At 41.5% G+C, this 26950-nt stretch overlaps 1 long non-coding RNA gene across 2 annotated transcripts; it reads left to right on the top strand.

The window, feature by feature from the left end:
- Positions 1-4143: 4143 nt before the first annotated feature.
- On the top strand, positions 4144-26950 carry LOC137635795 (uncharacterized). Of its 2 annotated transcripts, XR_011042785.1 has the most exons (4): positions 4144-4346; positions 8839-9083; positions 19933-20196; positions 23938-26950. It is a non-coding gene; the product is annotated as an uncharacterized lncRNA (long non-coding RNA). The 2 variants fall into 2 exon arrangements; XR_011042786.1 differs by lacking the exon at positions 8839-9083.

Here is a 26950-nt window from a genome sequence, read left to right as displayed (position 1 = left end):
TTTTTGTGATCCCTTGGTGGGACCGGTGGAGCTGGTCCAGTATCCGGCCTCTGACCTCTTTGGGGATGATAACTTGTCGCCCTTTGAATATGACTCCGTCTTCCACGGCAAGGATTTCTCTGTATGAGAAAAACTGGCGGATATCGGGGTGACAGCCTTTTACTGAGGTAGGCCAACCCTCGATGATAGTATGCTTGAGAGTGCGCAGCACTGGGTCGGTGTCCGACCTATGGCGGACCGCTTCCAAAATCTGGGGACCAAATTTTATGAGTGCGACTGATATCACATCGATGTTATCTAGTTCTAGTCTGTCCACTCGTGTATCCAAGGGGATTTTCTTGTCATTTTGTGGGTTAGGAAGGCGTGATAGGGCGTCGGAGAGTACAATGGTTCGGCCCTCCTTGTACTTGACCCTCATGTTATACCCCTGTAGTTTCAAGAAAAGGCGTTGTAGTCTAGGTGGGGCACTGACCAGATGTTAACGAGGGGTTTGTGGTCAGTGACGACTTCGAAGTCTCTTCCGTATAGGTAGGTATGGAATCGTTGTACGCCCTGTACTAGTCCAAGGGCCTCTCGCTCGATATTGCTGTAATTTGCCTACATTGGTGTCAGGGCTTTGCTGGCGAAGGCTGTTACCTTCCCGTCTTGGATGAGGGCCGCTCCGAGGCCTTTTTGCGATGCATCGACTTCAAGAGCCACGAGTCGAGTTGGGTCATAGTAAGATAGCGTGCTTGATGGCGCTATTTGGCATATCAGGTGTTGATAGGTGGATTCATGGTCGTCTTCTCATTGGAAGGGCACATCTTCCTTGACCAGGTCTTGAAGTCTTTGTAACTGAGCTGAGTAATGTGGTACATAGGGGCTGAGGTAAGTCATTACTCCCAGGAATCTCTGTAGTTCCTCTTTGTTGGAGGGCGATGGCATGTTTTGCAGGTCGTGTACCTTTGACGGGTCTGGCATCATGCCCTTGCTGGTATAGCGTGTTCCGAAAAATTTGATTTCTGGTTTTGGAATGGAGCATTTCTTTGAGTTTAGGCTGAGCCCGTGTTGGGCTGCACGCTGCATGAACCCCATCAGGTTTTTGTCGTGTTCCGATTGGTCTTTCCCACATATTGCCACGTCATCGGCAATGCCAACAACACCTGGGAGATTCTCGATGATAGAGTCCATCCTGGCTTGAAATATGTCCTGGCTTGAAATATGTCCTGGCTTACAATTAGCCCGAATGGTAGTCTTGTCCAACAATACCGGCCGTGTGGTGTTCGGAACGTTGTCAGTAGTTGCGAGTCCTCGTGTAGCGGTACAGTATACTCCAGTAGCCTGCTTTGGTGTCTAGCTTGGAGAACATCTTCGCTTTGGAGAATACCGGGTTGATCTCTTCTAGAGTGGGAATCTTGTGGGGGCATCTTTTGAGGTTTTGGTTGAGCCGCTTGGGGTCAAGGCAGATCCGTAGGCTTCCATCGGGTTTTGTGACATACACGAGGCTGCTGCACCAGTGTATGTTCGGTTACGCGTCTAATAACCCCCTCTTTCTCCATAGTGTTAAGCTTAGACTTGATGCGCGGCTTCAGGTGGACACTCACCTTACGGGGCGGATCACAGAAAGGTATCACGTCATTCTTGAGGAGGAGCATCACGGGCTCTTTTAGTTTGCCGATACAGTCAAACTGTGCTGGGAATTGCGCTCTTTGTTGCTCGACTGACCTAATAGGGCCTTGGTTGCTCAGGTACTCCAGTAATGTCGTTGACATTGATCTCCACAATACCAAGTTTTTGGCACGAGGGAAGGCCAAGTATGGCTGGGCCAGACACATCGACCATGAAGAACCTTTCTTGCGAGAATGCTGGGTTGCTGAGTTTGCGGACGCGGAGCATTAGTGACCCTAGGCAGAGAATATTGTTGCCACTGTATGATGTTAGTCTTACTGATGGTTCTTGGGATAGTACGAAGTTGATGGGTACATCACCAAACATTTGCTTGTATGTCCGCAAGGGCAGCTTATTGCTTCCGGAACCCGTGTCAATTTTGAGTTTCAGGGGCCCATAGGCTGGAGGGTTTCCATGCTTGACCATGAGCTTTGAGAATGCTTCTCGTTTCGTTGCCACTCCTATGTCGGATATCGTTATCATGTCGAATTTTGGCATATAATCTGTTTGCTCATCAAGATTGGGGTTTTCGTTAACCATAACTTCGTGTTGCCTGTGGTTAGGAGCGCCCTCTTGTCTTGCTCTGGCGTTGTGTCTGCTGTGTGTTGTCTCCTGACACTATTCTGCCTCCGACAGTTTTGCGGCACGTCTTTTTCCAGTGCCCCTTAATGCCACAACCACTGCATCTGTCATTGTAAGTGGGGCATGATCTTATGGGATAGCTAAGCCCGCAGTTCCCGCAGTGGTTGTCCGTGGTTTGTGGTTTGTTCCGTGGCTCGTTGCTTTCCCTTCGGATTGCATCCACGTTGGTATGGCTTGTACTTGCGTTCTCAGAGCTCATATGTATGGAGCATAATGATGCCGTGGAGGCCGCAATGGCCTCGTATTCCCGACCTTTCGATTTAGTTAGGAGTTCTTTCCGAAATTCCTCGAATGGTGTTCGTAGTATGGTCATTCCGACAAGTCGTTCGTTGAGTTCTCTGTCTTCAAACTCGCACCTTGTCGCTTTTTCACGGAGTCGGGCCAGGAATTGACTGATTGTTTCGGCAGGTTTCTGTTTGGTAATTGCGAATTCGAGGCCTTGAACTCGGAAATTTATTTTGACCGTTACATCGACTTCACATTCAATAAGCCGCCATATGTTCTGCGGCACGCGTTGCTTCTGTTCAGTGAGGCCGCTCGCCAAGATACGCCTCATGACCTCATCACCGAGGGCGATTTTAATTTTAGTTGCTTGCTTGTTTGGGTCTGTGACTTCCTGGTCTTCGAGGTACAAGTTCATGCGCCTCGAATGCACGAAACGACTCGGCCAGGGGCTGGTGAGCCCAGTTCATACTTGGGCATTTAGGCTGGGCCATTATTGGATTTGGTTTCGAGAGGGTGTTACACAATAGATGGATAGTGGTTGAATAAATAACACAGTTTACGGTTCACAAAGAGACACATGTAATAAGGGTATGGAAATCACTACAGCATTTGGCTGGCAAGCTTAGGGCATCGGTATACAACTGGTCTACTGTTACGTGTGTGAGTGCAACATCTTGGTAGTCCTAGTAACTTAGATTATAGTACAATCTACTGAATTTACAATGGGCAAAACAACGTGGATTGTCAGGTGTGCCTTGTTACATAATTATAACAGTACAAGGCCCTTTTTCCTCTTTTCTTTCCCTCCACTTGGAGTGTGGCGGTATTGCTGTTACTTTCTGGATAGGACTTTGATGCAGGTAAACCTCTCAATGGAGCGACGTACGTGTGGGAGAGTATGGATAGAGATATATGCAAATCCATTTCCTACTGTATCCATGCATTAACAGACACCATATTTGTATCGATAGAAGTTTTTTCATAACCTTTTGTCAAGTTTTGGCCGAAACCTGGCTTATCACCCGGGACATCTTTTTCTCAGGTTGTTATAAGGGCGGCAGAGGTCAAACTTTGGCTCCCTTTACCTGTGTGAACACTGACATCCCAGGAATTGAACCAACCAGTTTGGTTATAGGGACTTCCTGTCTCCTCGTTATAAGTCTCTGGTTAAAGGACAAATATTTGTATTTGTGAAGGAACGAATCACACAAATCTGAGACCTTTTAACTTTCTTCCTCAACTGCCCTACAAGTCTTAGGTTAAGGCCAAAGTGGCTTCTCTGTAGCCTGTCTGGTGGACAGAGCTTACCCGCCTCCTTGCAGTGACTACCCACGACATTTTATAATTATTGAGAGTCAAGTTCCAGCTCATATTAAAGGAGGTTTGTATAGTAAGGAAAAATACAAATTACTAAAAGAATATCTTGATTTTGATTTTCTATTAACTGAAAGTTGAGTATTGAATAATGAGTAATTACTCAGAATATTAATCTTTGATAAAAATTAGGTACAGTATTTGCCTCAGAGCACTGCTTAGTATGCATGCAAGATACTTTTAATGCTAATATCTCAACATTATTAGTAGTACTGATTTACGTGTTATATTTTTTTTTGTCTCATTTCAGGTCTCGACAGAAATGATGCTTTGCGTATGCAGTATGCCGCGGAAGTGTCAAAAAAGAAAGAGGAAAGGACATGTACAGGAGAGAAGAGTACCCAAGTCTTGATTTTTATTTTTGATGAAGATAAGGAAAAGGTAGAAATGGCAAGAATATTGGTTGCCACTAATGCAGTTGTCTCATGAAGACACCACTCTACATCTCTGTAGTAAAGGTAAGAAGGATTTGAATACTTACCTTTATGTAAAGGATTTATTTCTAAACCGCCAAGTTTCTTAAAAGTGATTGTAATGATGAATTCTGTTAGGTCTATTAGAGTATTTTGTAGGGTAGTTTATGCAGGTAGTTTACAAACATAGTAGGCCAGCATATCTGTTAAACAGCGGCACAGCAGTATCTAGAATGGTAAACGTGTTGCCTTAGTTTAACGGACAGTTATTTGCTGGCTGGATTTGCTCTCCTCAGATAATGTTTGTGATATTAAGTAATGTGAAAACCTTTTTGGGGATGAATTGAATCTGGTTAAATAATTTTTAAAACTATTTGTTCTTACATGAATACAAAGCATTGTCCCTTAATAGAAAGAATGATTTCAGCTGGAAAGCATCTGGTAAAACTTTTGATAAGGTGATTGTTGTCTCTGGCAGGCTGAAGGTGAGCCCCTCCCTTATTAAAGGCAACTGAGCACTCGCTTTGGTATCAGTTTGTACCGCACGTGTATCACACACTGGAAAGGTACTGTATTTCTGTTTTTTGTATATTGTCGTTATCGCTTTCCCCTTGCCCTGATAACCTGTTCATGCCTGTGTTCTTGAATGATTGTGTTTGAATTTTTATGTCGTTCTTGACGGGAACCGGTTGTATGTATACTCTTGATTTGTCCAAATAAAGTTACTGTAGTTGCATTTGACTCATCTCTCAGTCACCTCTTAATGACTCGCTTGCACATTGATGACCAGCGGAGTGACCTGTCCCTCCTGCCTCCCCCCCCCCCTACTGCTATGCCTTACTGTTTTAAGATGCTGCCCACCTAACCTGCCTTTTTGGCACATGCTGCCCCAATGAAACTACCTCCCTTCACTAGCAGAAAAGTGTTCGCCTGGTTCCAGCATGCCGAAGTCCAGTTTTGTATCAAGGGCGTCATGCACCAAAGCATATTACATTGTCGCGGCGATCCCCAGGATAATTTAATCTTGGCACTTATATAAGCACTGAGAGGCCAAGTATGCTTGCACAGTTGTCGGCTAGGATTCTCTTAGTTTGCGGACCATCTGGTGAGTGCCCTAAAGGTAATAGATTCTTTGATAAAACTTTGAAATAATAATATTCAAGAAGACCCATCGATAAGAGTCGCTGAACTGTGACTCCTACAATTTCTCTCCCACTGGGAGAAACAGTGTAGTATTGAGAGCCTTACACTAGGATAAGAGATACTTTGCTAGTATGGTCTTGCTTCATTCGTCAGGTAATACAGTAGGGTACGTACCTGGAACGTAGCCATCCCAAAGTAGAAGGATCGGCATACACTACATAGCTCACGGAGCTGCTACCTGCTCTCGGTTCCGACGAGAACAAGCGCACACTACCAGTAGGAATAAAGGCTGCGGTCTTTCCTGCCTTCAGCACCGGCAGGGTGAAGAAAAAGATTTCCAGGAGTACGATTTTTTCTTCTGAAAGCCATCAGACGGGCGGATCCTGCATCTACGTAGGGAGCAGGGATAACTTCCAAAAAAGCGCACAAAGTCAGAAGTCTAGGTTTGACATGAGCCTTCCGGAAGAGTCTCTCAGCGGGTGGAGTCTGGAAATGTCAGACAATCTTCACCACTCACTATCATGAGGGATATACACACAGGTCCCTGAATACTTTTACCCTCGGTCCGTTGGTATCTGCTTAGCAGGTTTGTAGCGAACATAACTCCCTCACAAGACAAGAAGAATCCCGTTCAAGGTAGCGGTCTCAAGTAATTCTAAGAGGGACGTTTTCTTTTCCTTTGCTTGGGGTGCAACGGACATGGTGTTACTTGCCGGATCAGACTTTGATGCAGATAAGCCTCCCAACGGATCAACTTATGAGTAGTATGGATCTAGATATATGCAAATCCATGTCATACAATGACTGTACATTAACAGACGCCGTATCCTTATGGATATAGGTTTTTCCATAACCATCTGTCAAGCTTTGGTAGAAACCAAGCCTATCATCTGGGACATCTTTTTATCAGGCTGTTAAAAGGTCGGGATGGGTCATACTCCGTCATCACGTGAATGAAGCCAGCCAGTTTGATTATAGGGATTTTCTCCCTTCTTATTATAAGTCTCCTGTTTAAGGACAAAGATTTGTGTTTGTGAAGGAAAGAATCACAATTTCTAACTACACAAACCGGAATCCTTTAACTTTCTTCCTCAAGGGCCCTTGCTACCATTGCAAGCTTAACAACAGTGTTTGAATGGTTGTTCACTGGCGCTGATGGACAACACTGCTGTAGTGGCCTACTTAAACAAACAAGGGGACACTGTTTCAAACCCTTTGAAAGTTAGGAAAGCAGACGTACGTTTGGGTAGCTGACGACGCAGTAGAGCTGTCAGCTAGGTTCATTCCTGTGCTTGGAGAGACGCTTATTCCCCAGGGACATATGGTAGTATCGTAGTAGTTTTCACATTTCTGCGCTGTGGAAAGGCTTCTTAAACTTTGGGGCTTGCTACACAGATGAGCAAGAAGCTACGAGTGTTTTTCTTTCCAGTTCTAGACCTGTCGGCATCATTAGAGGATGCTGTTGGATATCCCTTGAATAACATGAATGCATATGTCTTCCCACTTTTCTTTTGGATTTGCCGACCAATTAAGAGACTATTGACGACATTGTATGAAAGGATGATCCCGATGGGCACACGCCGACTGTTATCCAGACTTTCTGATGCTCCGCATCTTGGTACGGCGAGAACTACCCCTATGGTCCACCCTCCTCTGTCAGCCCAACCTGCATTTGTACCACATCTCAGTAGCTTTCCTCGTTCTTCACGGTTGTTGATTACCCAGCCTGTCCTCCGAGTGAAAGGCTTTTAGTGAGGCACCGCAGAGAGGTCTGGATACTTGTGAAGATCATCAGTAGCAGTCTACCAGGGGAAGTGGACCTTCTTCTGTGACTGATTTGCTGCTTTGCGTTTGTCGGGAAAGGTTCATCCTAGTCTCCAGGGGGAAAGTCGTCCTCTCAGCCTTAAGCCAAGTCTTCAGACGGATAGGATTAAACATTTCCCCTTCTTGGGAATTGTCTATGCTCATGGGGAGCTTCGAATAATCTTGTCTGCCTAGGGAATGCAAATCGCCGGCGTGGGACGTCACTCGAGTTCTCGTGTCTCTCAAGAGAACCTTTGAGATGGGAGTCATATAGGAATCTAAATTGAGTATAGTGTATCTGTGGATGAGATCATGATGAGGGGTAGATGGAAATGGTTTGGTCATGCTCTTCGCACTCCTCAGGAGTGATTAGTTCACCAGACATTCAGCTGGGCTCCACAAGACACTAGAAGAGTTGGAAACCCAGGCCTACATGGCTGAGGACTATGAAGCATGAAGTAGGAGATGATGAATGGAGAAGTATTGAATTAAAAGATCAAGATAGAGACAACTGGCTAGATCTAACCGAGGCCTTTTGCATCAATAGGCTTAAGAGGAGATGATAATGATATGATATCTGAATATTGGTCCAGGTCTCATTGATATGTCTGTATTTGATTGTGTGTGAGTAATTCAGTAATAAACCTATGTACTCTTCATGCATTAGCTTATTCAAGTCAGGTAGTTTAAAGTACATACTCTGCACCTTTGTTTCACCTGTATACAATGGCGTGCCGAGTAATTTTGCATATTTCCGTTGTATTACGGTAGTACTGTAATAGTTGGTTAATGTCATATGGCATTTCATTTCTGGAGTAGAGAAGGATCAGTTTCACCGCTAGAGGTTCTCAGGGTATTGAGTACATACTTAGATCTTCGAAAACTGGACTTCTATGCAGTTCTAGCATGTGGATATTTCCGCTACCCCAGATTGGGTTAATGTAAAGCAATTGGTCTTTAGTGAAATAATTATACATTAAGAATGATATTGTGATTTTAAGGAGAAAATCTTTAGACTATTAACCCCTTTTACCCCCAAAGGACGTACTGGTACGTTTCTCAAAACCCATCCCTTTACCCCCATGGACGTACCGGTACGTCCTTGCAAAAAAATGCTATTTACATTTTTTTTTTGCATATTTTTGATAATTTTTTTGAGAAACTTCAGGCATTTTCCAAGAGAATGAGACCAACCTGACCTCTTTAGGACAAAAATTAAGGCTATTAGAGCAATTTAAAAAAGTATACTGCAAAATGTGCTTGAAAAAAAAATAACCCCTGGGGGTTAAGGGTTGGAAAATTCCAATTAGCCTTGGGGTAAAAGGGTTAAGCTGGATATATGTGAGCTTATCTTTTTCTGAATCCTTAATTTTAATTTTCACGTTATTGAGTTGTAATTTATCAACCTAGAGTTTTTATTAGTACTTCGAAGCGATGGGTATTTGATTGTGAGAATCTCCACTTAAAAACTTCATGAGTCTTCATGTTAAGTAGAAGAATTTAAGGAATAAGTAGTATTATGAAATTATTATTTGAATGACTTCAAAGTAGTTAATGCAAGAAATGCTAAAATTCATACTTTTCTTCACAGATTTTGAACTCTACGATGACTGTCTGCAAAGGAAGGAAGCTGAAAGCCTGTTTGTATGGTTATGAACACATCTCGGGGGCACTGTGGCTCATCATTTCCCCACTCAACTCCACAGTGTGATGGCCTTTCTGACACGTGTAAGACTTGATGTAACATGACTTCTACAATTGGCCAATGCCGAGACCATTGTGTTGTTCAGTCTTTGGATAAATATCAAGACACCAATCTACATCGCTCTAATAAAGGTAAGAAGGATTTGAATACTAATGAACAGTAGACTAATGATAATTCTTTATGTCTGTTTACCAAGTCCTTCCCCCCAATTTTGGGGGGTAGTGGATATCGAAAAAGGAACAAAAGGGAACTTTTCCAGGGATTCAGCCGGGTTATGTCCCCAGGGGCATAACATAAATTAGAATAACGTCGACGTATCCATGCGTGTCGTAAGAGGCGACTAAAAGGGACAGGACGAGGGAACTGGGAACCCCCCTCTCCTGTAATTTTGTTCCTAAGAGATATCATTCTTTTTGTAAAGGATTAATTTCTAGACTGCTAAGTTTTGTAAATGTGATTATAAAAATGAATTCTATTAAGTCTGGTATTTTTAAAGGTACTGTATTGTGTAGGTTTGCATTTTTCTCACGCGTCTTGCATTCATGAACGTTTCAGACCTCAGCCGGCATATCCGTTAAACCTTTTACCCCTAAAGGACGTACTGGTACGTTTCACAAAACCCATCCCTTTACCCCCATGGACGTACCGGTACGTCCTTGCAAAAAAATGCTATAAAAATTATTTTTTTCATAATCTTGATAATTTTTTGAGAAAATTCAGGCATTTTTCAAGAGAATGAGACCAACCTGACCTCTCTATGACAAAAATTAAGGCTGTTAGAGCCATTTAAAAAAAAATATACTGCAAAATGTGCTGGGAAAAAAATAACCCCTTGGGGGTTAAGGGTTGGAAATTTCCAAATACCCCGGGGGTAAAAGGGTTAAGAAATATAAAAATCTGTTAGGTAAGGAATAAAAAAATTGATTAAATCAGCCTTTTAGAGTATTTGTTTTTACACAGAAATCATTATCCCTTACTAGCCAAGCTATGACCCAGGATGGAAAAGCAGAATGCTACAAGCCTATGGGCTCCATCAGGGTAGGTAGTCTAGTGATGAAAGGAAGTAAGGGAATAGAAAGTAAACTATACAGTATATAAGTAATGAATAAAGATACATGAAATATTTTAGGATAAGTAATAGAAGAGTTGGAAGACCCAGGCCTACATAGCTGAGGACTATGTGTTGTTAAGCAGGAGCTGATGAATGGAGAAGTATTGATTTAAAAGCTCGAGATAAAAACGACTGGTGAAATCTTAGAAAATTGGGTTAATGTAAGGCAATTGGTTTGTAGTAAAATAATTATATTTTAACCCTTTTACCCCCAAAGGACGTACTGGTACGTTTCACAAAAGCCATCCCTTTACCCCCATGGACGTACCGGTACGTCCTTGCAAAAAAATGCTTTAAAAATAAGTTTTTCATATTTTTTGATAATTTTTTGAGAAAATTCAGGCATTTTCCAAGAGAATGAGACCAACCTGACCTCTCTATGACAAAAATTAAGGCTGTTAGAGCAATTTAAAAAAAAATATACTGCAAAATGTGCTTGGAAAAAAATAACCCCCTGGGGGTTAAGGGTTGGAAATTTCCAAATACCCCGGGAGTAAAAGGGTTAAGAATAATAATGAAATTGTAAGAAGAAATTTTTTAGCTCATGACTATAAAAAGCCCTTTCTGAGTGGGAATAGCTCGATGTCCTGAAAGGGTTTGCGTATCGCCATGATCAGCAAAGCTGTACTAGTCTGGGCCACCCATACTAGGTTGGTTTACAGTGAACGATCAGATGAAAATCTCCCACCGTCACCAATCCGCACTGGTCAATGCAGTGATAAGAACATGGCAAATCCCAGATATAAATTAACATGACTGAGGCCTTTGTTCTGAAGTGGACTAGAAATGGCTGCATTTGTTGTTTTTGTATAAAAAGCAAGTGAACAGTAACAGTTGAGCAGAGTAAATGTAGGTGCTATTATAGTATGCTATTTACCGTCAATTTTGCTATCTACCACTCGTCTCTGACTATTGTATGATACCCACCATCAGTCCCTAGGGATACGGTCTACTTGCTAATCCGCCTCTAATAAGGAGGATCACTACTGACTTGATAACCCAACCTAACCTAACTTACAAACTGCTTATAATTATGCACCCATGTCCTAACATAGTCTAACCCAACCTAACCTAACCTAACTCAACCCAACCTAACCTAACCTAACCTACAAACTGCTTATAATTATGCACCCATGTCCTAACATAGTCTAACCCAACCTAACCTAACCTATCTCAACCCAACCTAACCTAACTTACAAACTGCTTATAATTATGCACCCATGTACTAACCTAATCTAACCCAACCTAACCTAACTCAACCCAACCTAACCTAACTTACAAACTGTTTATAATTATGCACCCATGTCCTAACATAGTCTAACCCAACCTAACCTAACCTACAAACTGTTTATAATTATGCACCCATGTTGTCCTGATAATAAATATTATTAAACTATCTTTAAAGTCCAATGAGGATAACATACTGGTGGTAAGTAATCTGTTTGATAATCCTCATCAAACAGGAGGATTAACATTGACGGCAGATAACATACTTTGTGGTAGATACCATACTATAATAGAAATTCGACGGTAGATAGCATACTATAATGGCACCTAAATGTAACTGTTAATGTTACCAAGAGTCCTTCATTCTGTTTTTCATATTATTGAGTAATTTATCGACACAGTTTTTATTACAATGTTTTGAAATGACGAGCTATTTTAGTGTGATATTTTTCACCTCATTAGTCTTCATACTTTAACCCTTTTACCCCCAAAGGACGTATTGGTACGTTTCACAAAACCCACCCCTTTACCCCCATGGACGTACCGGTAAGTCCTTGCAAAAAAATGCTGTAAAAATTTTTTTTTCAATATTAAACTTAGCCGGTGATTATATAAGCTGCAGCTCTGCTGCCCGACAGAAAAACTCTACGCTCAAAATCCGCCAGCGATCGCTATGCAGGTAGGGGGTGTACTTCAACAGCGCCATCTGTCGTGCAGGTACTCAGTACTCAATGTAAACACAGAACTCAATTTTCTCTCTGTCGTGCCACCGGCAAGACCTACTAAATTCGCTGTTGCTTACTGGATTGGTTTTCACATATTTTGGTGAAGTACACATTTCTAGTTTTGAGCTTTCGCTTTGCAGACGTTATCTTCAATACATCCTTGCATTCTTTTGTTGATTTCGGATTATTTGTTGACGACTTTGGATAGATTTTGAATTCCCCTTTGACTAATTCAAAATGGCTGACCCTTCTCAAGTCCCTAAGTTCAGGAAGTGTAATGCTAGGGACTGTTCAAGGCGTCTTCCGAAGGCCTCTATCGATCCTCACACCGTTTGTTCCAATTGTCGGGATAAGACCTGTCAATTGGAAGATCGATGTGAGGAATGCGTTGGGCTTTCGGAATTCGATTTCATCGAATTCCAGAAATATACACGTAGGCTAGAGAGAGATAGAGTCAGGAGAAGTTCATCTCGCTCCGATGAATTTTCCTCTCCTCATGCCCCACAACCTATTCCTTCCCCTGTAGTGGTTGCTCCTGATCCCCCTTCTAGCACCCAACAACCTTCGATGGCAGATATGATGCGTGCCATCCAGGCTCTGGGTGAGAGAGTCGAGTCATTGGCTAGTGACCGTAACCAACTCATGGCAGACGTCAAGGAGTTGAAGTGCAAGAGTGCAGTGGGTAGTGATAAAGTGAGTGGTAGTGTTGTGGAAAGTGTTGTGGATAGTGTTGCGCTTGAGGGTTCGTCTGTTCGTGCCTGTCGTCCTCCCAGTCCGGGACCTCTTGCAAGCTCCCAAGCCCAGGGGAGAAGCAATGTCGTACGACCAAAGGGTTCGAGAGGCTTTAATCAGCGAACAGACGTTCCCTCCGTGGTTTCGGGCGTATCTAACCAAGATCGCCCCACCCACACGAAGACGAAAGAGCCCATTTATTCCTCGTCTGCGGAAGAGGTTTCTCGAAAGAAACCATGGACCAAGGTCTCGCGGCCTCTTAAGCGCAAGTCGGTCCCTTCCGTGCAAGTCCAACGGCCCAGTTGTAGCCACTGGGTCAGTTCGGACTCGCTGCAGTCTTCCGATGACTGCTCACCTCCTAAGAGAGGCAAAGCGGTACCGCATCAGGCAGTAACACCGTCTGTTGCCGCACATGCTCCTGTAGACCCTAAGTGGTCTTTGTTGCAGACCATGCAGTCACAGTTAACGTCATTGATGCAGGACTTTCGTGCGGAGAAGGTTGACGCTGCACCAACCTCTAGCCTACAACCACCCACGGTTGTGCGTCCAGTGGACGCTGAGGCTACCTTCTCCCGCACTCCAGCTGTGAGAGTCCCGCCACCCATGCGTTCCAGTGTACCCTGCCAGCCGCATGTTGACGTTCAGCGACGCACGGAACCTTCCGTTGACGTTCGCGAGTTACAACAACTGCCTAAGTTGTTTTGTTTTGACGCGGTGCGTCAACCTCCGCAACCCAGTGTGGTTACCTCTACTCGCCCACAGCAGACTAGACAGTCTGGAGTAGACGCTTTGCGTCCCCGCGCTGCTATGGTTGTTGCCAGTTCACAGACTGGGCAACAGTTCCATGACGTTGCGTCCGGTTCAGTCACGCGTGCACCCGTGCTGCCGGACTCAGCTGACCAGCCGATTCCTACTCCTTTGCCGCTTCCTCCTCAGTTTTCAGATGATGGACTCTCTGATGATGACGACGCTGCACACATTGACGACCCACATACGGACATCGACGAACCCAAGACCACGCAACCCTCCTTGGACTTTAGGAAAGTTCTTGCACTGTTCAGGGAGATGTATCCTGATCAGTTTGTATCTGCGGCCCCACGCTCTCCTCCATCAGAGTTTGCTTTAGGCACGCAGTCATCTGCGCCTGCCTTTACGAAACTCGTCCTCGCCCGCTCGTCCAAGAGAGCTTTACGAGTGTTGGGAGATTGGATGCAGTCCAAAAAGAACCTTGGGAAGACAGCATTTACGTTTCCCCCTGCGAGACTCTCTTCCAGATCGAGCGTCTGGTATGCCACGGGAGAAGTTCTCGGCTTGGGAGTTCCTGCCTCTGCCCAGGGCGACTTCTCAAGTCTAGTAGACTCTCCCCGCAGGCTAGCCATGAGACGCTCTAAGATATGTTGGTCTCCTTCAGACTTAGACCATCTGTTGAAAGGAGTGTTCAGAGCCTTCGAGGTTTTTAACTTTTTGGACTGGTGTCTGGGAGCTTTGAGCAGGAAGATCTCCCCTTCTGACAAGGAAGCTTCCTTGCTCATTATGTCCTGCATGGACAAGGCCATACGTGACGGATCCAGTGAGCTTGCGGCTTTGTTCGTTTCCGGGGTCCTCAAGAAACGGGAAAACCTTTGCTCTTTCCTGTCAGCTGGAGTAACACCGTGTCAGAGATCGGAACTTCTTTTTTCTCCTCTCTCAAAGTGTCTCTTCCCAGAGGACTTGATAAAGGAGATTGCTGCCTCCTTGATTCAGAAAGACACCCATGACCTGGTTGCGTCCTCTGCCCGCAAAGCCACCCCTTTGCCTACCGTGTCTAGACCCAGGATGGACACTCCAGTGTCCAGATTCATTCCACCCTTTCGTGGCAGAGCCTCCAGCAGAGGAGGTGCTCGTGCCGAAGGGAGACGTGGGAAGAAGAAAGGTACCAAGTCCTTTAAAGGCAGAGTCTGACTGCCACCTTCTTCAGACAGCAGTGGGAGCCAGACTCAAGAACTTCTGGCAGACCTGGGAGAAAAGGGGCGCAGATGCACAATCTGTGAAGTTGCTCAGAGAAGGGTACAAGATCCCGTTTGTCCGCAAACCCCCTCTAGCAACGTCTCCCATCGATCTCTCTCCCAGGTACAGAGAGGAAGACAAGAGGCTAGCTTTGAAGCAGGAGGTGTCTCTCTTACTAGAAAAGGGAGCGGTAGTCAAAGTCCGGGACCATCAATCCCCGGGCTTCTACAACCGTCTCTTCTTGGTGGTAAAGAAGACAGGAGGGTGGAGGCCGGTGCTAGACATCAGTGCGCTGAATGTCTTTGTCACAAAGCAGACGTTCGCCATGGAGACCACAAAGTCAGTTCTAGCAGCGGTCAGGAAGGAAGACTGGATGGTCTCTTTAGACCTAAGGGATGCATACTTTCACGTCCCCATCCACCCAGAATCCCAACCTTTTCTGAGATTTGTTTACGAAAAGGTTGTCTACCAATTTCAAGCCCTGTGCTTTGGCCTAAGCACGGCTCCTCTTGTGTTTACGAGGCTGATGAGGAATATTGCCAAATTCCTGCATTTAGCGGATATCAGAGCCGCCCTCTATTTGGACGACTGGCTTCTAAGAGCTTCTTCCAGTCGTCGCTGTCTGGAGAATCTAAAGTGGACTCTAGATCTGATCAAGGAATTGGGTCTCCTGGTCAATATGGAAAAGTCCCAACTGGTCCCATCCCAAACTATAGTGTATTTAGGGATGGAGATTCACAGTCAAGCTTTTCGGGCTTTTCCGTCGGCCCCCAGAACAAGTCAAGCCCAGGTATGCATCCAGAACATGCTAAAGAAGAAAGGATGTTCAGTCAGACAGTGGATGAGTCTGATAGGGACGCTATCATCCCTGGAACAGTTCGTTTTGTTAGGGAGACTACACCTCTGTCCCCTTCAATTTCACCTAGCTGTTTACTGGAAAAAGGACAAGACGCTAGAAGAGGTTTCGATCCCCATTTCTGAGAAGATGAAGTCATCACTGACTTGGTGGAAGGACAGTATCAACCTCAGAGAGGGTCTGCCCCTGGCTGTTCAGACCCCCAACCACGTTCTCTTCTCGGACGCATCGGACACGGGCTGGGGTGCGACATTGGACGGTCGGGAATGCTCGGGAACGTGGAACTCGAATCAAAGAACGTTACATATCAACTGCAAGGAGCTACTGGCAGTTCATCTGGCCTTGAAAAGCTTCAAGTCCCTCCTTCAAGGCAAAGTGGTGGAGGTGAACTCGGACAACACCACGGCCTTGGCGTACATCTCCAAGCAAGGAGGGACCCATTCTATGACGTTGTACGAGATCGCAAGGGACCTCCTCACCTGGTCAAGAGATCAAAACCTTTCTCTAGTAACGAGGTTCATCCAAGGCAATATGAATGTCATGGCGGATTGCCTCAGTCGGAGGGGTCAAATCATCCCAACAGAATGGACCCTACACAAGGATGTGTGCAAGAGACTATGGGCCACATGGGGCCAACCTACCATAGATCTCTTCGCAACCTCGATGACCAAGAGGCTCCCAATATATTGCTCACCAATCCCAGACCCAGCAGCAGTTCATATAGATGCCTTTCTACTGGATTGGTCCCATCTAGACCTTTATGCATTCCCCCCGTTCAAGATTGTCAACAAGGTACTGCAGAAGTTCGCCTCTCACGAAGGGACAAGGTTGACGTTAGTTGCTCCCCTCTGGCCCGCGAGAGAATGGTTCACCGAGGTACTTCAATGGCTGGTGGACGTTCCCAGAACTCTTCCTCTAAGGGTGGACCTTCTGCGTCAGCCACACGTAAAGAAGGTACACCCAGGCCTCCACGCTCTTCGTCTGACTGCCTTCAGACTATCGAAAGACTCTTTAGAGCTAGAGGCTTTTCGAAGGAGGCAGCCAGGGCGATTGCTAGAGCAAGGAGGACATCCACTCTTAGAGTCTACCAGTCGAAGTGGGAAGTCTTCCGAAACTGGTGCAAGTCGGTATCAGTATCCTCGACCAGTACCTCTGTAACCCAAATAGCTGACTTCCTATTATACCTGAGGAAAGAAAGATCTCTTTCAGCTCCCACTATCAAAGGTTACAGAAGCATGTTGGCAACAGTCTTCCGTCACAGAGGCTTAGATCTTTCCAACAACAAAGATCTACAGGACCTCCTTAAGTCTTTTGAGACCACGAAGGAGCGTCGTTTAGCTACACCTGGATGGAATTTAGACGTGGTACTAAGATTCCTGGTGTCAGAAAGGTTCGAGCCACTACAATCAGCCTCCTTTAAAGATCTCACTTTAAAGACTCTTTTCCTGGTTTGCTTAGCCACAGCTAAAAGAGTCAGTGAGATTCACGCCTTCAGCAGGAACATCGGATTTTCATCTGAAACGGCTACATGTTCTTTACAGCTTGGTTTTCTAGCCAAAAACGAGCTACCTTCTCGCCCTTGGCCGAAATCGTTCGATATTCCAAGCCTTTCAAATATGGTTGGAAATGAACTAGAAAGAGTCTTATGCCCTGTTAGAGCTCTTAAGTTCTATTTAAGACGAACTAAACCTTTACGAGGACAGTCAGAAGCTTTATGGTGTTCTATTAAGAAACCTTCTTTGCCTATGTCAAAGAATGCAGTTTCCTATTATATCAGACTGTTGATACGAGAAGCTCATTCCCATCTGAATGAAGAAGACCATGCTTTGCTGAAGGTAAAGACACATGAAGTTAGAGCTGTCGCTACTTCAGTGGCTTTTAAACAAAATAGATCTCTGCAGAGTATAATGGACGCAACCTATTGGAGAAGCAAGTCAGTGTTCGCGTCTTTTTATCTTAAAGATGTCCAGTCTCTTTACGAGAACTGCTACACCCTGGGACCATTCGTAGCAGCGAGTGCAGTAGTGGGTGAGGGCTCAACCACTACATTCCCCTAATTCCATAACCTTTTTTAATCTTTCTCTTGAAATGTTTTTTATTGTTGTTTTTGGGTTGTCCGGAAGGCTAAGAAGCCTTTCGCATCCTGGTTGATTTGGCGGGTGGTCAAATTCTTTTCTTGAGAAGCGCCTAGATTAGAGGTTTTGATGAGGTCCTGTAGTATGGGTTGCAACCCTTGATACTTCAGCTCCTAGGAGTCGCTCAGCATCCTAAGAGGATCGCGAGGCTCAGTAAGGAAGACGTACTTAAAAAAGGCAGAGTAATTGTTCAAGTTGACTTCCTTACCAGGTACTTATTTATTTTATGTTTGTTATTTTGAATAACTGCTAAAATGAAATACAAAATCCTTAGCTCATAATAATGTAAACAATTAATGCTGGTCTCTACCCACCCCCCTGGGTGTGAATCAGCTTATATAATCACCGGCTAAGTTTAATATTGAAAAATGTTATTTTTATAATAAAATAAATTTTTGAATATACTTACCCGGTGATTATATATTAAAGGACCCTCCCTTCCTCCCCAATAGAGACCCAGTGGACCGAGGAGAAAATTGAGTTCTGTGTTTACATTGAGTACTGAGTACCTGCACGACAGATGGCGCTGTTGAAGTACACCCCCTACCTGCATAGCGATCGCTGGCGGATTTTGAGCGTAGAGTTTTTCTGTCTGGCAGCAGAGCTGCAGCTTATATAATCACCGGGTAAGTATATTCAAAAATTTATTTTATTATAAAAATAACATTTTTCATATTTTTGATAATTTTTTGAGAAAATTCAGGCATTTTTCAAGAGATTAAGACCAACCTGACCTCTCTATGACAAAAATTAAGGCTGTTAGAGCAATTTAAAAAAAATATACTGCAAAATGTGCTGGGGAAAAAAATAACCGCCTGGGGGTTAAGGGTTGGAAATTTCCAAATAGCCTGGGGGTAAAAGGGTTAACCTATTCAAGTACCCAAACTTAACCCTTTTACCCCCAGGCTCTTTGGAAATTTCCAACCCTTAACCCCCAAGGGGTAATTTTTTTCCCAGCACATTTTGCAGTATATTTTTTTTAAATTGCTCTAAAAGTCTTAATTTTTGTCATAGAGAGGTCAGGTTGGTCTCATTCTCTTGGAAAATGCCTGAATTTTCTCAATAAATTATCAAAAATATGAAAAAAAAAAAATCTTATAGCATTTTTTTTGCAAGGACTTACCGGTACGTCCATGGGGGTAAAGGGGTGGGTTTTGTGAAACGTACCAGTACGTCTTTTGGGGGTAAAAGGGTTAAAGTATGAAGACTAATGAGGTGAAAAATATCACGCTGTATTTGATTGTGTGTGAGTAATTCATCAATAAACCTACGTACTCTTCATGCCTTAGCTTATTCAAGTCAGGTAGTTTAAAGTACGTACTCTGCACCTTTTTTCCCCTGTATACAATGGCGTGCCGAGTAATTTTGCGTATTTCCGTTGTATTACGGTAGTACTGTAATAGTTGGTTAATGTCATATGGCATTTCATTTCTGGAGTAGAGAAGGATCAGTTTCACTGCTAGAGGTTCTCAGGGTATTGAGTACATACTTAGATCTTCGAAAACTGGACTTCTATGCAGTTCTAGCGTGTGGATATTTCCGCTACCCCAGATTGGGTTAACGTAAAGCAATTGGTCTTTAGTGAAATAATTATATATTAAGAATGATATTGTGATTTTAAGAAGAAAATCTTTAGACTATTAACCCTTTTACCCAAAGGACATACTGTTACGTTTCACAAAACCCATCCCTTTACCCCCATGGATGTACCGGTACGTCCTTGCAAAAAAATGCTATAAAAATTTTTTTTTTCATATTTTTGATAATTTTTTGAAAAAATTCAGGCATTTTCCAAGAGAATGAGACAAACCTGACCTCTCTATGACAAAAATTAAGGCTGTTAGAGCAATTTTAAAAAAAATATACTGCAAAATATGCTGGGAAAAAATAACCCCCTGGGGGTTAAGGGTTGGAAATTTCCAAAGAGCCTGGGGGTAAAAGGGTTAAGCTGGATATATGTGAGCTTATTTTTTTCTGAATCCTTAGTTATGTTTTTCATGCTGTTGAGTTGTAATTTATCAACGTAGAGTTTTTATTAGTACTTCGAAGCGATGGGTATTTGAGTGTGAGAATCTCCACTTAAAAACTTCATGAGTCTTCATGTTAAGTAGAAGAATTTAAGGAATAAGTAGTATTATGAAATTATTATTTGAATGACTTCAAAGTAGTTAATGCAAGAAATGCTAAAATTCATACTTTTCTTCACAGATTTTGAACTCTACGATGACTGTCTGCAGAGTGAGGAAAGGAAATAAAGAAAAATAAAATATTTTAAGTATAGTAACAACATTGAAATAAATATTTCCTATAAAAACTATAAATTTTTTTAACAAAGCAAGAGGAAGAGAAACTAGATAGAAGTGTGCCCGAGTGTACCCTCAAGCAAGAGAACTCTAACCCAATGCCGAGACCATTGTGTTGTTCAGTCTTTGGATAAATATCAAGACACCAGTCTACATCGCTCTAATAAAGGTAAGAAGGATTTGAATACTAATGAACAGTAGACTAATGATAATTCTTTATGTCTGTTTACCAAGTCCCTTCCCCCAATTTTGGGGGGTAGTGGATATCGAAAAAGGAACAAAAGGGAACGTTTCCTCTCTTTGCTCCTCCCAGCTTGACGTGGGATTCAGCCGGGTTATGTCTCCTGTGGCCCCAGGGGCATAACATAAATTAGAATAACGTCGACGTATCCATGCGTGTCGTAAGAGGCGACTAAAAGGGACAGGACGAGGGAACTGGGAACCCCCCGCTCCTGTAATTTTGTTCCTAAGAGATATCATTCTTTTTGTAAAGGATTAATTTCTAGACTGCTAAGTTTCGTAAATGTGATTATAAAAATGAAATATATTAAGTCTGGTATTTTTAAAGGTACTGTATTGTGTAGGTTTGCATTTTTTCTCACGTCTTGCATTCATGAACGTTTCAGACCTCAGCCGGCATATCCGTTAACTCTTTTACCCCTAAAGGACGTACTGGTACGTTTCACAAAACCCATCCCTTTACCCCCATGGACGTACCGGTACGTCCTTGCAAAAAAATGCTATAAAAATTATTTTTTTTCATATTTCAGGCATTTTCCAAGAGAATAAGACCAACCTGACCTCTCTATGACAAAAATTAAGGCTGTTAGAGCCATTTAAAAAAAAAAATATACTGCAAAATGTGCTTGAAAAAAAATAACCCCTTGGGGGTTAAGAATTGGAAATTTCCAAAGAGCCTGGGAGTAAAAGGGTTAAACTGAGGCACATCTGTATTTGGTATGTTGCAGTGTTAGTTAAGTTAGTTTAATGAACAGCTATTTGTTGGATGGATTTGTTGTCCTCAGATAATGTTCATGCCATTAAGAAATATAAAAATCTGTTAGGCAAGGGATAAAAATATTATCTGTTTAAATCACCCTTTTAGAGTATTTTTTTTTACACAGAAATCATTATCCCTTACTAACCAAGCTATGACCCTGGATGGAAAAGCAAAATGCTACAAGCCTATGGGCTCCATCAGGGTAGGTAGTCTAGTGATGAAAGGAAGTAAGGGAATAGCAAGTAAACTATTCAGTATATAAGTAATGAATAAAGATACATGAAATATTTTAGGATATGTAATAGAAGAGTTGGAAGACCCAGGCCTACATGGCTGAGGACTGTGTATTGTTAAGTAGGAGCTGATGAATGGAGAAGTTTTGATTTAAAAGCTCGAGATAAAAACGACTGGTGAAATCTTAGAAAATTGGGTTAATGTAAAGTGATTGGTTTGTAGTGAAATAATTATATTTTAAGAATAATAATGAAATTGTAAGAAGAAATTTTTTAGCTCATGACTATAAAAAGTCCTTTCTGATTGGGAATAGCTTGATGTCGTGAAAGGGTTTGCGTATCGCCATGATCAGCAAAGCTGTACTAGTCTGGCCCACCCATTCTAGGTTGATTTACAGTGAACAATCAGATGAAAATCTCCCACCGTCACCAATCCGCACTGGTCAATGCAGTGATAAGAACATGCCAAATCCCAGATATAAATTAACATGACTGATGCCTTTGTTCTGAAGTGGACTAGAAATGGCTGCATTTGTTGTTTTTGTATAAAAAGCAAGTGAACAGTAACAGTTGAGCAGAGTAAATGTAGGTGCTATTATAGTATGCTATCTACCAGTTCCGGTAGGCCCTGCTGCTTCCTCCGGTGCCTTAGATGACCGCGGAGGTAGCAGCAGTAGGGGACTCAGCAGTATGAAGCTTCATCTGTGGTGGAAAATGTGGGAGGTTGGGCTGTGGCACCCTAGCAGTACCAGCTAAACTCGGCTGAGTCCCTGGTTAGGCTGGAGGAACGTAGAGAGTAGAGGTCCCCTTTTTTGTTTTGTTTCTTGTTGATGTCGGCTACCCCCCAAAATTGGGGGAAGTGCCTTGGTATATGGATAGATTATAGTATGCTATTTACCGTCGATTTTGCTATCTACCTCCCTTCTCTGACTATAGTATGATACCCACCATCAGTCCCTAAGGGTACGGTCTACTTGCTAATCCGCCTCTAATAAGGAGGATCACTACTGATTTGATAACCCAACCTAACCTAACCTAACTCAACCCAACCTAACCTAACTTACCAACTGCTTATAATTATGCACCCATGTACTAACCTAACCTAACCTACAAACTGTTTATAATTAAGCATCCATGTTGTCCTTCCAATAAATATTATTAAACTATCATTAAAGTCCAATGAGGATAACATACTGGTGGTAAGTAATCTGTTTGATAATCCTCATCAAACAGGAGGATTAACATTGACGGCAGATAACATACTTTGTGGTAGATACCATACTATAATAGAAATTCGACGGTAGATAGCATACTATAATGGCACCTAAATGTAACTGTTAATGTAGCCAAGAGTCCTTCATTCTGTTTTTCATATCATTGAGTAATTTATCAACACAGTTTTTATTACAATGTTTTGAAATGACGAGCTATTTTAGTGTGATATTTTTCACCTCATTAGTCTTCATACTTTAACCCTTTCACCCCCAAAGGACGTACTGGTACGTTTCACAAAACCCACCTTTTTACCCCCATGGACGTACCAGGAAGTCCTTGCAAAAAAATGCTGTAAAATTTTTTTTTTTCATATTTTTGATAATTTTTTGAGAAAATTCAGGCATTTTTCAAGAGATTAAGACCAACCTGACCTCTCTATGACAAAAATTTAGGCTGTTAGAGCAATTTAAAAAAAAATATACTGCAAAATGTACTGGGAAAAAAATAACCCCCTGGGGGTTAAGGGTTGGAAATTTCCAAAGAGCCTGGGGGGGGTGGGGGGGGTGGGGGGGGGGTAAAAGGGTTAACCTATTCAAGTACGCAAACTTAAATGATGCCAAGAAACTGTTTGTAAAAGTCAAATTGCTGTAAGTTGAATTTTTGAGAAATTTAGACCTAACCTGAACCCCATCCCTATGAGTTCCAGCTACAAAATTCAACAAATAATCAAGTTTCATATAAAATAGATATTAGGTTATCACAAATGTCGTTTTGTCTGCTGTATTAACCCTTTTACCCCCAGCCTATTTGGAAATTTCCAACCCTTAACCCCCAGGGGTTATTTTTTATTCAAGCACATTTTGCAGTATATTTTTTTCAAATTGCTCTAACAGATTTAATTTTTGTCATAGAGAGGTCAGGTTGGTCTCATTCTCTTGGAAAATGCCTGAATTTTCTCAAAGAAATATAATAAAAAAAAGAAATTGTAAATGGTATTTTTTTGCAGGGACGTACAGGTACGTCCATGGGGGTAAATGGATGTGTTTTTTGAAACGTACCAGTACGTCCTTTGGGGGTAAAAGGGTTAAATGATATAATATTATTTCATTACTGTATTTCTTTAGCTTTGTTATTTTCAGTTGTATTTTTCTCTGTATCTCCGAATTTTTGAAAGTCAAGGACCTTTTGTATATAAAAATTCAAGGAATACATTATTATAGTTTTTGAAGTATTTTATTTTGGTTGTTCATTACTTCTTATATTGTTTATTTATCTCCTTATTTCCTTTCCTCATTGGGCTATTCTTCCCTGTTGGAGGCCTGGAGCTTATAGTATCTTGCTTTTCCAATTAGGGTTGTAACTGAGTTAGTAATAATAATAATAATAATAGTAATAATAATAATAATAATCACTTTAAATCAGTTAATGAATAACATGTTAAAATCGCAATTTTCTCTTGCAGATGTTGGTGCGTTACGGCCGCATGAAGAGAATCGACCGAAGAGATTCCCACCAATTCAAGCATCCCCAAGGACGAGAATTTCATCAAGAACTCGCATCTGATCCATCTCCTTGGCTCATCTCTACTACAATTTTTCATTCCTTGACGGATATGTCTGTATTTAGAAATAATTTGAAAGAAATTTATATATAAACTTATTAGCTAAAGTACTATTATTAGGTGAACTGCTGGGTAACTTTATTGAAAGATGAAAATAAGTTATCCTATGTCAGACTTGAAAAGAATAGCGTAATACTTGGAAAGTCGTAAAGGTGTATTGTATGTATCATTCTCTGTATGAGAAATATTAGGTATTGAGGAACATGTGTCTGTAGCTTTAGTCTGTACATTCCAGGTGAATAGTAAACCATTTTTTAATCTGTTACTGTACAGTTTAGTTATTTCAAACTATTTATATACAGGTCCTCAACATGCAGACATTCAACCTATAAACAATATGAGATACAAAGACAAACCAAACTGAAAATACCAAAGATATAAAGAAATACTACAATCAAACAATATTTTATCATTTAATACAGTAAGCAAGATGACATTTGTAATATCCTGATATTTATTTCATATGAAACCTGACTATTTGTTAACTTTTGTAGCTGGAAATCATAGGTATGGAATTCAGGTTAGGTCTAAACTAGTCCAAAATATAAAAGAATTGGACTTACAAACAATTTGTCTTACAAACAGCTTCTTGGGATCAATTAATTTTGCAAGTTGAGGACCTGTAAGGGAATGTGTGGAAAAGCATTTGTTTTATCCGCTGAAGATAGGAGATACAGAAAGATATGTACTGTATGAATTTATGTATATTATTTAGATACAGTATAAGAACTAGAAGGTATTTGATCTTGTTCTAATTTTATTTGATGAATTTAGACTTAGATGTTCATAATTGTAGGGATTAACAAAAGGTTATTACTCTTTCATAAAAAGTTTTAGCTTTTTGAGATTATCAGTTTTTTCATCAGAAGGGTAAAGTCAAACCTGTGTGTTTACTTAAATGTATAAAAGCCTTCAATGCTTTAAGTCTGAGCTCTTTAAGAAACACTTAAACCTAAAAGTACTTTATGTTATGATATATCACAGTTAACTTTATAGGCGTCATAAAATACAGGGATTGGTGAAATCATTGTTAGTTCCGTATGTGGGATACAAACCTTTTGCTATAAATAGCTAAAGGCTTCTATCGTTAGGAAAAATACAAATTATTTCTAAAATTGTCATTTGTAGAAGGAAGACTTTCGATAGTGTCTGTAGTACTGTACTTGTTCAGGTTTCATTAGGGTCGTAGTTGAATTTCTCCACGATTTAATGCGTTCAGTAACAAGAAACACGCTGAAGGGAAGGGATAGCAAAAGTCATTATTTTCAGAAGGGAGAATTCTAATTGAGTTTCCGTAGTACCTGCTCAGGTTTCGTTGCCGTCGCGGTTGAATTTTTCTATAGTTTAATGTGTTCAGTATTGTTGAAAGGAACTTAGGAGCAAGAAGTAACCTTAAAAAAGTATTTTGAACTTACAGAATTCATCTGCTAGGAGCAAGAAATACCTTTAGAACAGTATATTGAACTTAATAGAATTTATCTGCAAAGGTTACTTTACTTACGAATGTAGGCTTAGTCACAGATGAAGAATTATTCTCATCAAGCACCTATAGTTCCATGCATTTATGTACTCCATGTTAAGCAGACATCCTGGCATTCTGTTCCTCAAGTGTATTCCAATTGTATCTGATTTTTAGGGCTTACTAGGTATGTTTATAACATTATTAATAGGCAGAAATACATTTAGGTTTCTATGAAAATTTCCATTTAAAAATATTCCTTTTTAGATTTTAAGAATTAACCCAGTCTTAGAAAAAATCCATTTCATCTGAATTGTGTAAAGTGATTTTGTAGAAAATAGATAATGGTTTTTAGTCTCTTCAGCTGTGATAAATGACTTTTGTAAACATATTTTCACCTGTGTAAATAGATAATGTTTTTTCTCTATTGCTAAAATACTTTTAAATGTATTTTGCCTGTTAATAATTCTATTAGGGTTTGATATTGTACATATACTGCAGAAATGGTAACACCTCGCTCAATTGAAAAGGTCCCTAAACTTATTTTATAGTCATGGCCTCTGTATCACAGTTATTGGCAACATTGATTTATTAATTTTCTCACTGTTTTCCGTACTGTATTTGCTTGTAAGAGGATGATGTCACCTGTGAGATGTATAGACCAATTGGTAAGGGACCTCAGATAGTGGGTTTAACACGCCCCAGTTACTATACTGACACCCTATAAGGGTGAGCGAGCTGGGTATATTCCTGCCATTCCATGCAACTTTTTTCTCTGGTATATCTAGAAGTATTTATACCTTAGAAATGGTGCTTTATAAGGAGCATTTCACGGAGCGACACAGGTTGAGCCCAGAAATAGATTTTTCCTTCGTCAAAATCCCTTCTATAAGAACACTGACTATCCATCATAGGTTTATATAAGAAAGTCAAAGTATTTTCCTCAAATGATATTTATACATCTATTTTTGGGTGTCTTTTAGCCCATCATTAATGTCTGCTAAGGTTTTAATTTTTCCCTGTATTAATGATTTGTCAGAGAGGATAAAGGTACCACTCAGTCTCTAAGCAGCTTGCGATGGTAAATTCGGTTCTAAACACGTTTAAACTAACCGATCGGCACAAAATATGTCGGTATAGTTTTTCTCGGAGTATATGCTGACACAGTAGTTTGTTATCATATACCAGACTTTCTTTTTGTATAAATCTTGTTATGCAAGTTTATATATATTCCACAACTGAAATTTCATTTGATAATAGCTTGGAAGTCGTTCTGATTTATATGTTGTGACAGTTTGTAAGTACAATTATTACATAGCGGTGATAATTGTTTTTTCCTATGGTTTTTAATCTGGCTTCACAGATTGCCATTACAGGTCCTTAACTTACAAACTT

The sequence above is a fragment of the Palaemon carinicauda genome, unplaced genomic scaffold (assembly GCF_036898095.1).
Source record: "Palaemon carinicauda isolate YSFRI2023 unplaced genomic scaffold, ASM3689809v2 scaffold176, whole genome shotgun sequence".
In the NCBI taxonomy this organism is placed as follows: Eukaryota; Metazoa; Arthropoda; class Malacostraca; order Decapoda; family Palaemonidae; genus Palaemon; species Palaemon carinicauda.
Note: the sequence above shows the minus strand (reverse complement) of the source record. Positions and strands in the feature narration are given on the sequence as shown.